The sequence below is a fragment of the Octodon degus genome, unplaced genomic scaffold (genome assembly GCF_000260255.1).
Source record: "Octodon degus isolate 3935 unplaced genomic scaffold, OctDeg1.0 scaffold00029, whole genome shotgun sequence".
In the NCBI taxonomy this organism is placed as follows: domain Eukaryota; kingdom Metazoa; phylum Chordata; class Mammalia; order Rodentia; family Octodontidae; genus Octodon; species Octodon degus.
The window spans coordinates 16,856,443-16,870,181 of NW_004524605.1; the positions used below are offsets into that span (position 1 = coordinate 16,856,443).

General features: G+C 39.9%; 1 protein-coding gene and 1 pseudogene across 3 annotated transcripts in view; both read right to left on the reverse strand.

Annotated features, from left to right (window-relative positions):
- LOC105741936 overlaps positions 1–1,227 on the reverse strand; it is a 5,505-nt pseudogene extending 4,278 nt beyond the window's left edge.
- Atp10b (ATPase phospholipid transporting 10B (putative)) overlaps positions 1–13,739 on the reverse strand; it is a 224,934-nt gene that overhangs the window by 81,851 nt on the left and 129,344 nt on the right. The gene's annotated exons all lie outside the window — the stretch shown is intronic.

A 13,739-nucleotide genomic window follows, 5' to 3' on the forward strand; every position in this document is an offset into this window, starting at 1 on the left:
TCACGTGGTTTGAGATTATGGGTTCGGAGTGGTGGTTTTTTCGTTTCTGTCATGGGGAGAATGTCCATCTTGGGCGGCTTGAAGGCTGCTGGGATCTTCTGCCATTCGGGTGGCCTGGGCCCGGATCAGCTCCATAGGCGAGGGCTTCTGGGCACCTTTGTAGGCCTGGACAGCAAAGCCTCCAGAATCAGACTTCTGGAGGGGTCTTGGTCCAAACACATTCCATTTATCTAATGAGGTTCTATCCTTGTCCTCACTTCCAGGATCCATGGTGCTAGGATTTGGGCCAGTAAAGGCTGTGGAAGAACCAGAAATGAACCAGCCCCTGGACTTCTGCTTTGGGGAAGAATGAGGAGTACTGCTTGGGCTGGACTGGCTTGAGGCAGGCTGCTTCTCTTCTTTTGTCATCTCTCCACTCTGCAGTTTTAGTTTGTGGAGTGCTTCTGCCACTCGAAGGTACTTGGTCTCCTCAGTAGTGAGGCCCTTGTGCGGTGTGTAGCCAGCATCTCTCAGTCCTGCCTATTGCTCGAAACAATGAATGCTCTCCTGGGTCTGTTTTGTGATCAGAGAACTCATGATGACATGGGTAGCTTTGGCCTTCACCACCGGGACCTTATCCATGCTGTCAGTGGCCGTGGCCCTGGCCCTGGCCAGGGTCATGGCTGTGGGGGGTACACTGGCCTCTTCTTCCTCCGCCTTGGCGAGGTGCTGATACTTGCGCTCTGGAATCACTGGCTTCCAGGGGATGCTGCCCATGTCCGAGGGAGGAGGAGTCATGGGTGCAGGGTCCTGCAGGGCATCATCATAGCTGAATGCCCGGCGGCACATCCCGATGCGCAGGGACATCTTGCCTAGAGGCCCACTGGGCTCAAGAGCAGGCACTTCTGGTTGTCTCGAAGCCATTGAAAAACTGGGATCCAAGGTGGTTTGTCTATAAAGAATTCGGAGATGATTCCCTGTCACCACAGTGAAATGATGTCACAACTATGCTGACAGACAGATGTTAATGAGGAACATTTTCCAGCTGCTGCAAACAAGCAAAGCTTTCCAAGAAGAATCCATCCAGAGGTTCTGTTCTCCCACAGCCACCAAGATGCCTGCGGCGCAAGTCCGCCACTAAAGATGTTCCAACGACCCACGACTCCCAAGACGTTGGGGTACAGTCCAGACCCATGCCATCGTGACAGCCGCGGTAACACCACCAACCTCACCTCGACCCAGCGAGCACTAGATCAAGAGTTGCTCTTTTTAAAAAATATGCCTGTATAGGGCTGGTGAGATAGCTCAGCAGAATAAAATGCCTGCTTTGGCAAGCGCAGAGATCAGGGTTTGATCCCTGGTCCCACATGCCTCGCTGGCCCCACCCCTGGGGTGCACCGAGCCAGCAACCAAGTCTGGGCATTGTGGTGCATGCCTGTAATCTCAGCACTGGAGAGGCTGAAAACAGGAGGATCACTGTGAGTCCAAGCTGCCTAGTGAGACCTTGTACCAAATATATAAATGAAAAAAAATTGCCTCTGGCCCATAATGTTTATGTTTCTGTTTAACATGATAGAGCCTAGATCTGCACATCCTTTGGAAAGTTTGGAGCCCCGTTCTGGGGCTCAGAAGACTTGGGTTAACAGGCATGGCATTAAGATCTGTGGAGGTGAGGGTAGGCCCGGAGACGGCAGTTTCAGGAAGGCATATATTTAGTGATGATGGATGAGGCGATACAGTGCAGGCCTCACTGTAAGGACTGATCTACAAAATTAAGAGCAGCCCCAGCTTAAGCCTAACCTCGATTTGTAGGAATGAAGCCACTCCTTTCATGGGAATTCTTTGGCTCAACTGGTAAGAATGTCTTTCAAATCTTGGATGCCCACTTGGGCTAGCCTAGTCTCCTTTTCACATATTTATGAATCCAAGCACTTATTGAATACCCAGGATATATAGCCATGGTGCAAAGTAAGAGAAAACCAGCAAGGAGAGCTTATGATTCAAGCTAATTACTCCAGCCATAAAACTCCTCAGGGCTCCCAGCCTCGCTCAGGTGTGTCGGTGGCAGGGCCTTTGAAACAAAAGGAAGCAGGCCAAGGGCCAGGGTGTAACAACTTCCTGGGTGCAGGCCCTCCTTGCTCACCCATGTCCCACATGTAGCAAGCTTGCCATGGCAAAGGGTCCTGGAAGGGCCACAATGAAGCAATCGGACTGAGAGATACTCTGGTAGCCGGAACAGGGTCATTCCTTTTGCCTGTGCCCCAAGTGTAACCACCACTAGGTTTTCAGAACTGGATATCAAGTAGATAGAAAAAAAAATGGGGATAAGTCAATGCATGCATGGTCTTTAGAAACTGTTCCTACTGGGTCTTTGTTTCCTGTCTGGCACCTCCCTTTGCTCCCTTTTCTGCTTAACAGCCCTCTCTGTGAGTTCCTTTTGGGAAATGACTATCTCTTCCTGGTTCCTCATCTTGATGGGGCTGTAAGCCTGGATGCCCCACCCCTCAGACTCACCCTCTGTGGGACTTTGAGTTGGGCAGTCATGGGTAAGGAAGGAGGGGAAACTGGGAGATCAACAAGCAATTTCTGCCCCCATGCTCTGCTGCCCTGAGGTTTTCCCTGCTCCTTGGTTTTTCTGAGCCTGGATGTTTAGATTAGTTTCGCTTCACTGTGTCAGGTCAGATGCTTCTCCCTTCCGTTACTCCCCATATGACATCCCTGCAGTGATTGTTTCATTTCTATTAGTCAGAATTATCCGTTACTTGCAAAAGATCCCTATCCACATGGAAGCCTGTTCAGTCTTACTAGCATATTAGGAGATAACATCTTCTGGGCCTAAGAAATAATATTGCTTGGTAAAGTTGTAACTTAACAAAATGCAACCCCTCATTTACATTGTATTATCTGATTTCTCTAAATCACCTATGAAACATTTGGAACAGGTTAGCCCCGTGTTACTGAGGAGAAAAGTGAGTGTTGCTTATGCCAAGGAACTCGTGCAAGTTATCCAGCAGAACTCAAGCTTTCCTCATTCTCAACTCTATACTTGTTCTTCACTTGATGCATTTAGTGCTGTATTTTCCCAAATCAGGCTGTCTGGGAATTTTTAATGCTTTATTTCTAAATTTCCTATGTTGACAATCCTCTTTGACTTTGTTTTTCAAGCTCAAGAGTTACAACCCTTAAGGGCCCTGTCTGCTTCCCACAGACCACAGTGATTTTGTCTTCTTTGAACTTGCATAATTCTTAGTGTCCAAGCACTCCCTTCTAATAGGCTGCATCTCACTTTTTAAACTATCAAATGCCAAGATGATTCTGTAAGCCAGTGCTTCCCAACTGGTAACCTGTCCATAATTTCCCTATGAATTTCAAAATGCTGTCACAAGGTATAAATTAGTCTCATGCATGGCTGTGCCATTATTTTTCACACTTCTTTGGAAATCCTTGAGGTTACTCAACTAAAAATTCACATAGAAAGGTTGCCAAATTCATAGGAGGTTTTAAAAATCATGAATGTTTTAAAGTAATGGACATTGAAGGAATTTTTTCTTTAAACTTTTTTTTAGTCAAAAGTATGAAAAAGGAGCTATTATCCTCAATTCTTAGAAGACTGAAACTATTTTAATCAGTTTGAAACCCTTCTATGCCCATTAGAAAATATTACCCAGTAAAGATTTTGTTGATTGAAGAGAGACCAGCTAAACTCTTCACTTAACTGAGATAATACTATGAGCCAAGGTCATTTGTTAGAAGAATTCTACTAGTGAGTACCAAGCTTTGGTGTAGCTCTGGGTCTGCTTTCCCACAATGCTCAGCCCAAGGTACCACCAAGAGAAGCCACCTGTGCCCGGATGAGGCCAATAGATCAGCAGCAGGAAACCTAACCTGCTGTCCATTCACCTGGCCTTGTGCCAAGTAGGGGGAGTTGGGCAGTAGGCCACCAGGTCCTCAATCACAAAACCAGTGTGGCAGGCACATTGCAACCTTGGAACAATATACTACTTTAAGGCGCTTTTCTTCTTTCTTTAGTAATTTATTGGAGTGGTGAAAGTGAATGCTCTTCACCCCCCAGCTTCTGAGGTAGGCAACTGAAGTTTTTCTTCCAGGAATACAAATGAAGCAATTTTATGAGTTCTGAGACTCCTATCTATGAGCTAATAACACCAGTACTCGATAACCTGTCTGTTTCCTGGTTGGTGAGAGTTCTTTTCAAGATAAAGCACAATGGAATGACTGGCAGTTACTTTCCTCAGCTCTGATGAGGAAGTGGGTAATTCGCTCACCTTGGAGGGCTTTCTGCCCCAGCTGTTCTTGCACAAAGGGCTCAGACTGGGCTGTAGGGCAGTGTGACTCTGAGAATTCCTCACAGTCTGAGTTCCTCTTTGCCAAATGGAGAAATATACTATTCTTATTCAGGGCTGACTGATCTTGAGACCTTGTTAAGGCATTTCTCTAACCCATGAGACATGACTTTTGCCTTCCAAGAAAATACAGGATAAAGTGTTTTTTTTTTTTTTTTTCTTTTTTTTCCTCTGTCATTTCTAAAGGACATTATTTTTTTGGCAGAGTTGGTTAACAGTTGTCAGTGTAATTCCCTGTTAGGCCACATAATCACAGACTGTCTGTCTCCTGGAGGCCCAGAGCATCTATAGCACTCACTGTAGAGAAGGACCCCAGTCAGTACTTGGTGGATAGGGATGGGGAGATAGCTCAGCAGCATAAGCAACTGCCTAGAAGGCACAAGGTCCTGAGTTCGATCCCCAGTACCAGATGCCAGCCCTGGATCCCCATGTGTGCCATGCTGGCTCCAGAATGGTGTGGTGGTGCATGCCTATAATTACAGCACTAGGGAGACTGAGACAGGAGGATCACTATGAGTCTGAACTGCATAGTGAGACCCTGTATCAAAAAACAAAACAAAAATCCAAATACTTGGTGGATAAATGAGTGAATAAATGGCATAATGCCCCAAATATGGGCATCTGCCAGTGGATAGGTAATAGTGTTGTAAATTACTGCCCAGTCAGAACTTTTCTTTATCAATTTTCCTTGCTCTGGATAAAGGAGGCACAAGAAAAAATGCTATGAGAGTCAATGATTTTGGCAAGAGATGTCACAATAAAGAGTATGAATTTCAGTTGAGGCAGCTATATTAGGTTGTTCACAGAAGATGCAATCATAAGTGTGTCACTTCTGTGATAAACAATAGTAATAACAATTGTAGCATAGCATTTGGCAACTGGAGGAGCTCCTAAGATGCTGAGCGAGTGACTTTATTGAATGAACTGTAATTGTTGAGAGGGACAAGAACAAAGTGTGTAAGAACACAGAGAAAGGAATGAACACCTCTGGTGTCCCATCCAGAAGGTTGCCTTGGCAGAGAAAGCTCAGGCAAGAAAGAGCAATCTGGGAAGAGGGAATCACATCTCATGCCTTAGGGGAGAGAAGAGGATATCTTGTGCCTTTCTAAAAGGATGGATGACCCTGGTAGTGATACATAAATTAGATTTGAATAGCCCTGATGTGTTGTAGGTGTGATGGGTATTGATTGCTATGCTGCTCAGAAATCTCTCACTCCATTGAACAATTTTACCCATGAAGTCCAAGTGGAGAGTGCCAGTCACAAAATTCTTTCCCTCTGGCCAGACTTGGTCTATGGACAGACACAAGGTACCAGCCAGGCCAATGGCTCTCTTTCTCTGTGATGCATTTCCAATGTAGACCTCAGGGAGGATGGCTAGTCCCCTCCTGGGATGGCTTCCACACGAAGGGAGCTGGTCTGAGAGAGTGGAGACAAAATGTGTAGACACACAGATGAAACTGGAGGTTGTAAGGATCAAGTCTGGCCTCCTGGTTGCTTCTGACCCTAATGCTCCACTCACCCCTATGTTCCATTATGTTCCCCTTTGGTCCAACCTACTCTAAGTGAGCATTCTGTCCTAGGGGTTTGACAGAATCCATGTATCAGGTTGGTATCATAATGATTTGAGACAAAAGACATTTCCCACATTGCCTTTCCCCACAATTATTCATAAGGACTAAGGCAGCAAAGGCCTATATATATATCTTGAGGTGTGGAGGGAGTGGAAAGGTGGAAATGTGTATGCTCTCATCCACTGACACCTTAGTATGATTACATCTTTCACATCGTCTAGGGGAGATGACGCATGAGCCCCTAGATGGTCTCGTCTGTTTCCAAATAAATTTTAAGCATGTTTTCTCTAATTCTGTGAGGTATGTTAATGGTATTTTGATTGGGATTGCATTAATTCTGTATAATAATTTTGGTAGTATGGCCATTTTCACTATGTTAGTTCTTTATATCCAGGTGTAAGGGATATCTTTCCATTTTCTGATGTCTTCAATCTTTTTTTCAGAGTATTGTAATTTTCAGTGTAGATCTTCTATTTCCTTTGTTAGATTTTTTTTTTGGTTGTGGTACTGGGGTTGAACTCTTGACTTTGCAATTGTCAAGTAGATACTTATGCCACTGAGCTATCTCCCCAGTCCATCCTTTCTCAGATTAATTCTGAAGTTTTTTCTTTTTTTTGCATGATATTGTGAAGGGTGTGGTTTCTCTCTCTGTGAGTTTGTTGCTTGTGAACAGGAATGCTATTGACTTTTGAGTGTTGACTTTGTATTCAGCTACACTACTGAATTTGATTATTAAATCCATAATTCTTTTGAAGGAGTTTTTGGGGTCTTCTATGTAGAGTATCAGATCATCCACAAATAGCAATAATTTAACTTCTTCCTTTCCTATCATTATTCCTTTTATTTCATTCTCTTGTATAATTGCTCTGGCTAATGTTTTCAGAACATTATATAGGAGTGGTGATAGTGGACATCTTGGTCTTGTTCTAATTTTAGAATGAAAATTTTTTAGTATGATGTTAGCTATTGATTTGTCATAGCTGGTGTTTATCAAATTGAGATAAAGACTCTATTCCAATTTTCTGTAAGATTTTCATCATGAATAGTTGTTGGACTTTGTCAGATGCTTTTACTGTTATCTATTGAGATGATCATGTGATTTTTGTCTTTGGCTCTATTAATATGGTGTATTACATTTATTGTTTTATGTTTGTTGAACTATCCCCGCATCCCTGGGATGAATCGAACTTGGTCATGGTGTATAATCTTGATAATTTGCTGCATTCTGTTTGCCAGTATCTTATTGAGGATTTTTGCATCTGTGTTTATTAGGGAGATTGGCCTGTAGTTTTCTTTTTCTTTTGTTGGGGGGGGGCTCCTTTTCTGGTTTTGGCATCAGGGTAATACTGCTTCCAGGAATGATTTTGGAAGTTATTGTTTCCCTTTCAATTTCCTTAAAAAGTTTCACTAGTAGTAGCATTAGTTCTTCTCTAAATTGCTTATAGAATTCAACAGTGAATCCATCAGAACCTGCGTTTCTCTTTGTTGGTAAGTTTTAAATTGCATTTTTAATCCCGTTGGCTGATATTGTATCATTCAGAATTTTTATATCTTCTTAGTTTAGTTTTGACAATTCACATGTATCTAAGAATTTGTCGATTTCTTCCGTGTTTTCCATTTTATTAGAGGATAAGTTCTTGAAGTAGGTATTGATGATCTGGATTTCTGCAGGATCCATTGGGATTTCCTCCTTTTCATTCTAATTGCTTGAATGTGAGGTCCCCTCCCCCTTTGTGATGAGGCTGGCTAGGGATTAATCAATCTTGTTTAATCTTTCAAAGAACCAACTCTTCATCCCATGTTTATAGCAGCATAATTTGTAATAGCTAAATCTTGGAAACAATCCAAATGCCCATCAACCAAGGAATGGATGAAAAAGATGTGCTTGTTTTATACAATGTAGTATTAGTTATAAAGAAGGCTAGACTTGAGACATTTTTAGATAAATGGATAAAACTTGAGACCATACCAATAAGTGAAATAAATCAGACTTACGTATGTAAACATTGTGTTGTCTCCCTGGTGTAAGAAGCGGAAAGAGTAAATAAGGTCTAAAATGCACAATAGATACTGCAAAATGAGAAGAAATTATTCAAAATGAAAGAGGAACAAGAGTGGGTGAAAGCAGAAAGGAAGGAAAGGAAAAGAAAAAAATAAACATGATAGCTATACTAGTAGTATTTCTTAGTTCATTGAGAAGAAAGGTTTATGCTAATGTCATGTGGAGAACTATGTCCATGTCTTGTGCTCTGACTAATCACTCTGATGATAGCAACACATGATGCATTAACTATTGTCATTTTCCTATGAAATTTTTTTTCCACAAAAAGATCCTGAAGGGATTAAAAAAAATAGAAAAGGGACTTTTAACAGAAACTCAGAAATAATGCTGAACATTGGTGAGCAGGGATCTTCCACGTCTGTGTTGTGTGTGTGTGCCTGGGCCAAACCTCCACAGAACCCTAGAGGAGAAGGTCACTTAATGTAGGCAACAGGGCTATGAAACATTTTTTTGGTAGTGTTTTTATGGGGTAACAGTATCATAGGATTGTTCTGCCATCAGCAAGTTATTATTGTAAATAACTATATAACTTTAAAACTTAAAGTTTATATAGTTTTATTATTTTCACATTGATAAAATTATACTTATCTTAGAAGTAACAGCTGAACTAAGAATAATTTTAGATGGAAAAATAGGTAAATCAGAAGCGTGTTCTAATCCTGACTAAATGCGATGCTAACTGGATTGCCTTTGACTAATTTAATCTCTCAGATGTCTCTTCTTTAAAAAATTGCTAATTCCTTCTTTTTCTCCCTTAATACATTTTCATGTTAAATATTAAGAGGAGATGAGATAGTACAGTGGTTACAGACTGCATCCAATGCAGTAGAAGGGTTCATATCTAGTATTGATGAGGTGCAGCACAAACCTCTAGTCCTAAATTTAAATTGTGTTATCAAATGAATACTGCTGTATTTACTATTTTAACAGTCCTATATATGTCCATTTAAATGGCATGGAAGTAATGATCCTCCAGATAACAATCTGTACCTCTAGCAAGTGATTATTGTAGTTTCTAAATATAAGTTTCTACGTAAAGAAACCAGATCTATCAAACACTATTGGAGGTCACGTCAAAAGAACTCAGTGGACACACTTTTTTCTGAAGATGTTCCTACTGGAAAAAGATAGGCAATCAATGTTGATAACAACTGTACTGATTTGACATAGATCACGTCAGTTTAAATCTATGACTTCTTATTAAAACTAAAAAAGAAAGCTCACTAGACATCTTTGGAAGATGTTAGAGAATGAATTCAATTATTTTTTTAAACCCTGGTAAATGGAAGACACACCCTAGATTTCCTATGCAGGTGATTCCTCAACATAATGGAATATCTGATTAAAGGAATTTTTTAAAAATAAATGAATTAGAATATTTGTACAGCCCATTGAATTAATGGATCTAAATGATCATCATCAATGAGTATCAACATCTAAAAAAGACAGTTATTTTGTGATTCAAATTGGCATTATCCTATATTTCCTACGCTATAATATTGAGAAAGATACACAGACACACTCACACTCACACTCATGCACACACAGACACACACACACACACACACACAAATCTATTTTAAGTCTGATTGAAGTACTAGAGCCAAGAATTAGTTTACAGAAATATAGAAAACAGGGAAAATGTTATATGGCTCCTGGGGAGACAGTGCACTCAGCAAAACCCAGAGCATGAGAAAGTTTTCAAAATAATCTATTGGGTGAGTGAGCACATAAGAACATACTAAATGGGAAACTTATAGAATGAAATAATTTAAGAAACTAATCTTAGTATTTGGCCTTATTTGAATCCTGCTTCAAATAAACAAACTGAAAATTATTGACCATGATTTGAAAGTAAATATTAAGTAATTGTTACCTTTTAAAATGATATAATAGTGGTACAGTGGTGTACTTAAACTATTATCCTTCAGAGATACATACTCAACTTGCAGGTGAAATGTGATGTTTAAGATCTACTTCAAAATGATTTTCAAAGTGTACAGAAAGTGGGTATAGATACAAAAAAATTGGTCATGAGTTGAAATTAGGTGATGGATATGTAAAACTTTATCATATCATCCTTTCTAGTTTTGTATACAGTTGAAAATTTCCACAATAAAAAAGAAAAAAAACACCCACCCTTTTGAGTTCAAATTTGGATTCAATCCATTTCCAGCAGAGTTAATTAACCACTCTTGCCTCACTTGTCAAATAGGAATAATAAAAATAGCTATATCATACAGCTATGATAGAAACAGAAAAAGAACAGTTGTAAAACATTTGAAAGACCTGCCTGTGGCACATAACGTGTATACAATCAACTTATCTATTGATATTATTTATTATTGTTACCTGTTGTTATATTGATTTTATATTAAAATAATCATAGAAAATATGTATCTCTGCCTAACAGTTACAAAAGTAATCAGTGATAGAATCCACCAATTATCATTATTAATGGAAATTTGAGACAACCTGTCAGGGGCAGGAACTATTATAAACTCTACCAGGACAGAGGATTTTCTCTGGGACCCCAGGCAGGACAACATAAGATCAGCAATAAACTCTGCTCCTTTTGAAATTTATCATCACTGAACTGAAATGGTGATAAATTTCTCCCCAGAAGATTTAACCTTTGTTTGCAAATGCTCCTCTGTCTATATATGTTCAAATCAGTATACATTTTCACCTCTGAGCAGTATGCTGCAACCATTCCTTAAAACGAATTTTAAGCACCAACTCGGAGTGGATACAAGGTAGTTAGAGGGGAGACTTAATGAAGTTTTTAATTTGAGCAATAAACAGGACAGCACAATTGTTACACTAGCCACTGATGCCCTAGGCCAGAGCTTTTCAAAGTTTAATGTACTCATGAGTCACCTGGGGTCTTGATAAAAATGCAGTATCTGGTTAACACTAGGGCAGGGCCCGAGGCTCCATCTTTCTGATGAGCTCTTGTCTGGTGCAGACATGAATAGTCTATGGACCAGACTTGGCTTAGCAAGTCCCTAACTGGTGCTGAGAAATGATCTGATGTGTGCTTTCATAGGACTCAGCCTTTGAGGACTTGGATGATAGATCACCAGGAACGTGTTTGATGTAAAGGATTAGTTGGAAGAATTCTTTTCTGATTCTTTTGCTTTGGTAAGTTTTCCACTTACTGAAATAAATGTCTTACTTATTCATTTGAGATGTTACATTCTAGGTGAAAACCCTTTTGAAAAAAGAGGTTTGGGGTATTGAAATGCTACCAAAGAGAAACCTGCACAATTTAATTCTCTAATCAAGTGTTGCCTGCTGGGCAGAATTTAGCATAATCCTCATTTTGAATTCTTTTCCTTTCCTTCTTTCAGAAAGGGGAGAATTAGTATTTCACCAACAGGTCAATAATTTTGTGAATTCAAAGATAGCTTATCACTAATAAAGTTTCCAATTGAAAAAATAATTAGTTTGGCCAAGTTGAATTCTGAGAAAAGGATTGAAAAAGACAGTTTGGCAACTGCAGTGTCAAGGAAGAAAGGCTCTTTCCAGAAGCTTTTTATGTTTTTAATTCCATTTGATTCTAATCAAGAGAGGGCAGGATAACTGCTTATGCCAGGAGGATTGTCCATTTCTCTGTCACTCTTCACCTGTTGTGACGATACCTGTGCCAACATTCAGGTTAATATTTTCCAAAATTTGATAAGCACATTAATAAGTATTGTTCTAAAAAATGATTCTGAGCTCAAGTGAGTTGGAGAGCCTAGAATTAAAGTTTAACAGACCTTTTGTCTCTTGGTCTTTTGAAAAAACTTAATATGTTAATAAGCACTGAATCTTCCAAGAGACCCACAAAACACCAACTTCTCAATTTTACTTGTTGTCCTGAACATGAACCATATCTTCCATGAACTATTTCTTTTAATAAATGTTTGGCATCCAGGTGTAGTGGCACACATCTGTAATTACAGCAACCTGGGAGGCTGAGGCAGGAGGATTATAAGTTTGAGCCCAGCCTAGGAAATTTAGCAATATATTGTCTCAAAAAAAGAAAGAAAAAAATGATAAAGAACAAAATGAGGATAATGTGGATCAGCATTAAAGGTCTCAGTTCAATCCCCAGCATGAAAAAGAAGCCAACCAACTACCAAAAACCAACACAAAATCCTAAACTGGCATATTCTGCCTTGAGAAATGTTGGTTTAGAAAGCTGAATTTAATAGACTCCAACTGAAGTTAATAATCTCTCAATATGAGCAAGAGAGTAGATACTTTGAGTGGGTGAATGTTTGGGATGGGAAATTTCTACAAATATCAGTGGCTAACAAAAGTATTTTGGGAAAGTAAAGGAATCATAGATTATAGGAATTTAGCAGGAAAATGAGTTAACAGAAGCCAGTGATATTCTTTATTTAATATATGAGGTTTCTAAACAAACCACATTTGTAGGTGTCCAAAATCTGAGACAGTTGCTAAGAGTCATCTTTTCTGGGTCTAAGTTTCATCTGCAGAATGAAGACAGTGGCACCCACCTCCGAGGGCGGGGATAGGGACTCATGGAGATGTAGCACATGCAATCATGAGCAGTGGCTCTGTCCTCATGGTAACAAGTGGCTTTCTGGGGGCAGTACTTGAGTGACCCCTTTCCTTTGCACATAGGGCTTCATGGAGGTGAGGCTAGATTCATGCCAAGGTCACCTGGGGGAGCAGTTTCAAATTACGTATGGTCAAATCCCTGCTCAGACCTGGTGAAGCATAATTTAGAGGTGGCCGTAGGGAAGGATCAATGTACACATACTTTAAAAATATGTTCCCCAGAGATGATTATGATACATTCCTAAGCATCCATAATGTTATCTGCATCAAATCATTTAAGGGTTGATCTTTCTATCCTATGACAGTTCTGGGATATATTCCCTAGAATAAAAAGTTTCTGTGCTTAAATGTTTAGAAATCCTTGTTAGTACCCACTCCTTTTCTTCTTGGGTCTTATTAAAATGTAAGAGAGGCTTTGCCATACACAATATTTAAAACTTCTAACCTATTGTCTTCTGATCTTACTTGACTTTGCAACATTTATGCATTTTGAAACTCTCTTTCACATCTTTGTTTGACACATCAGGGCAATCCTACAGCATTAGCCAAAAGTCATGCACCCTCAAATATCTTTCTGTGCTACATAATAAAGGAGAACTAAGGCAGCAAAGAGCAGCCCAAGCTCTTCCTCCCTAAGGAGTGGGCTGAAATTTAATTCTTCTCCTTCGATTCTTCTTGCCATCCAACATTTCTACATGGAAAGAATATGGAAAACAATAGCTATGTGCATTTGAGTCAGCATCTCTAGGTGAACAAAGAACCAGGGAGCTACTCTATAGACTTTCAGAGTCGGGGCTTGAATTTTTAATTCTGTTCCAGCTCAGTGACTGTGTATAAGTTCTGTGAGCTCTCTAAGCCCAGGGTCCTTGGTATACTCTGCAGATAATGATAGATCACCTATGTCTTGGGCTGTTGTGAGGATACATGAGCTAATCATGTGAAGCCCTTAATGTGGACTCACATTTGTTACTGAATTACAAAAATAATACTTGAGCAAAGAAAAGGGGAGAATCAGAATAAGAATAGAGAACTCTGGAAATCTTCAAGATCAATTTTTTTCCATATATGAATTTACTTTTTTTTTTTTTTTTGAATGCCAAGTGCCCTGTGAGAATTCAGGGTTAGAGTTTAAGAGGCTTATTAAATTGGCTGGTCCAGAGCACTGAAGTGTGAATGACCTTTTCCCCTG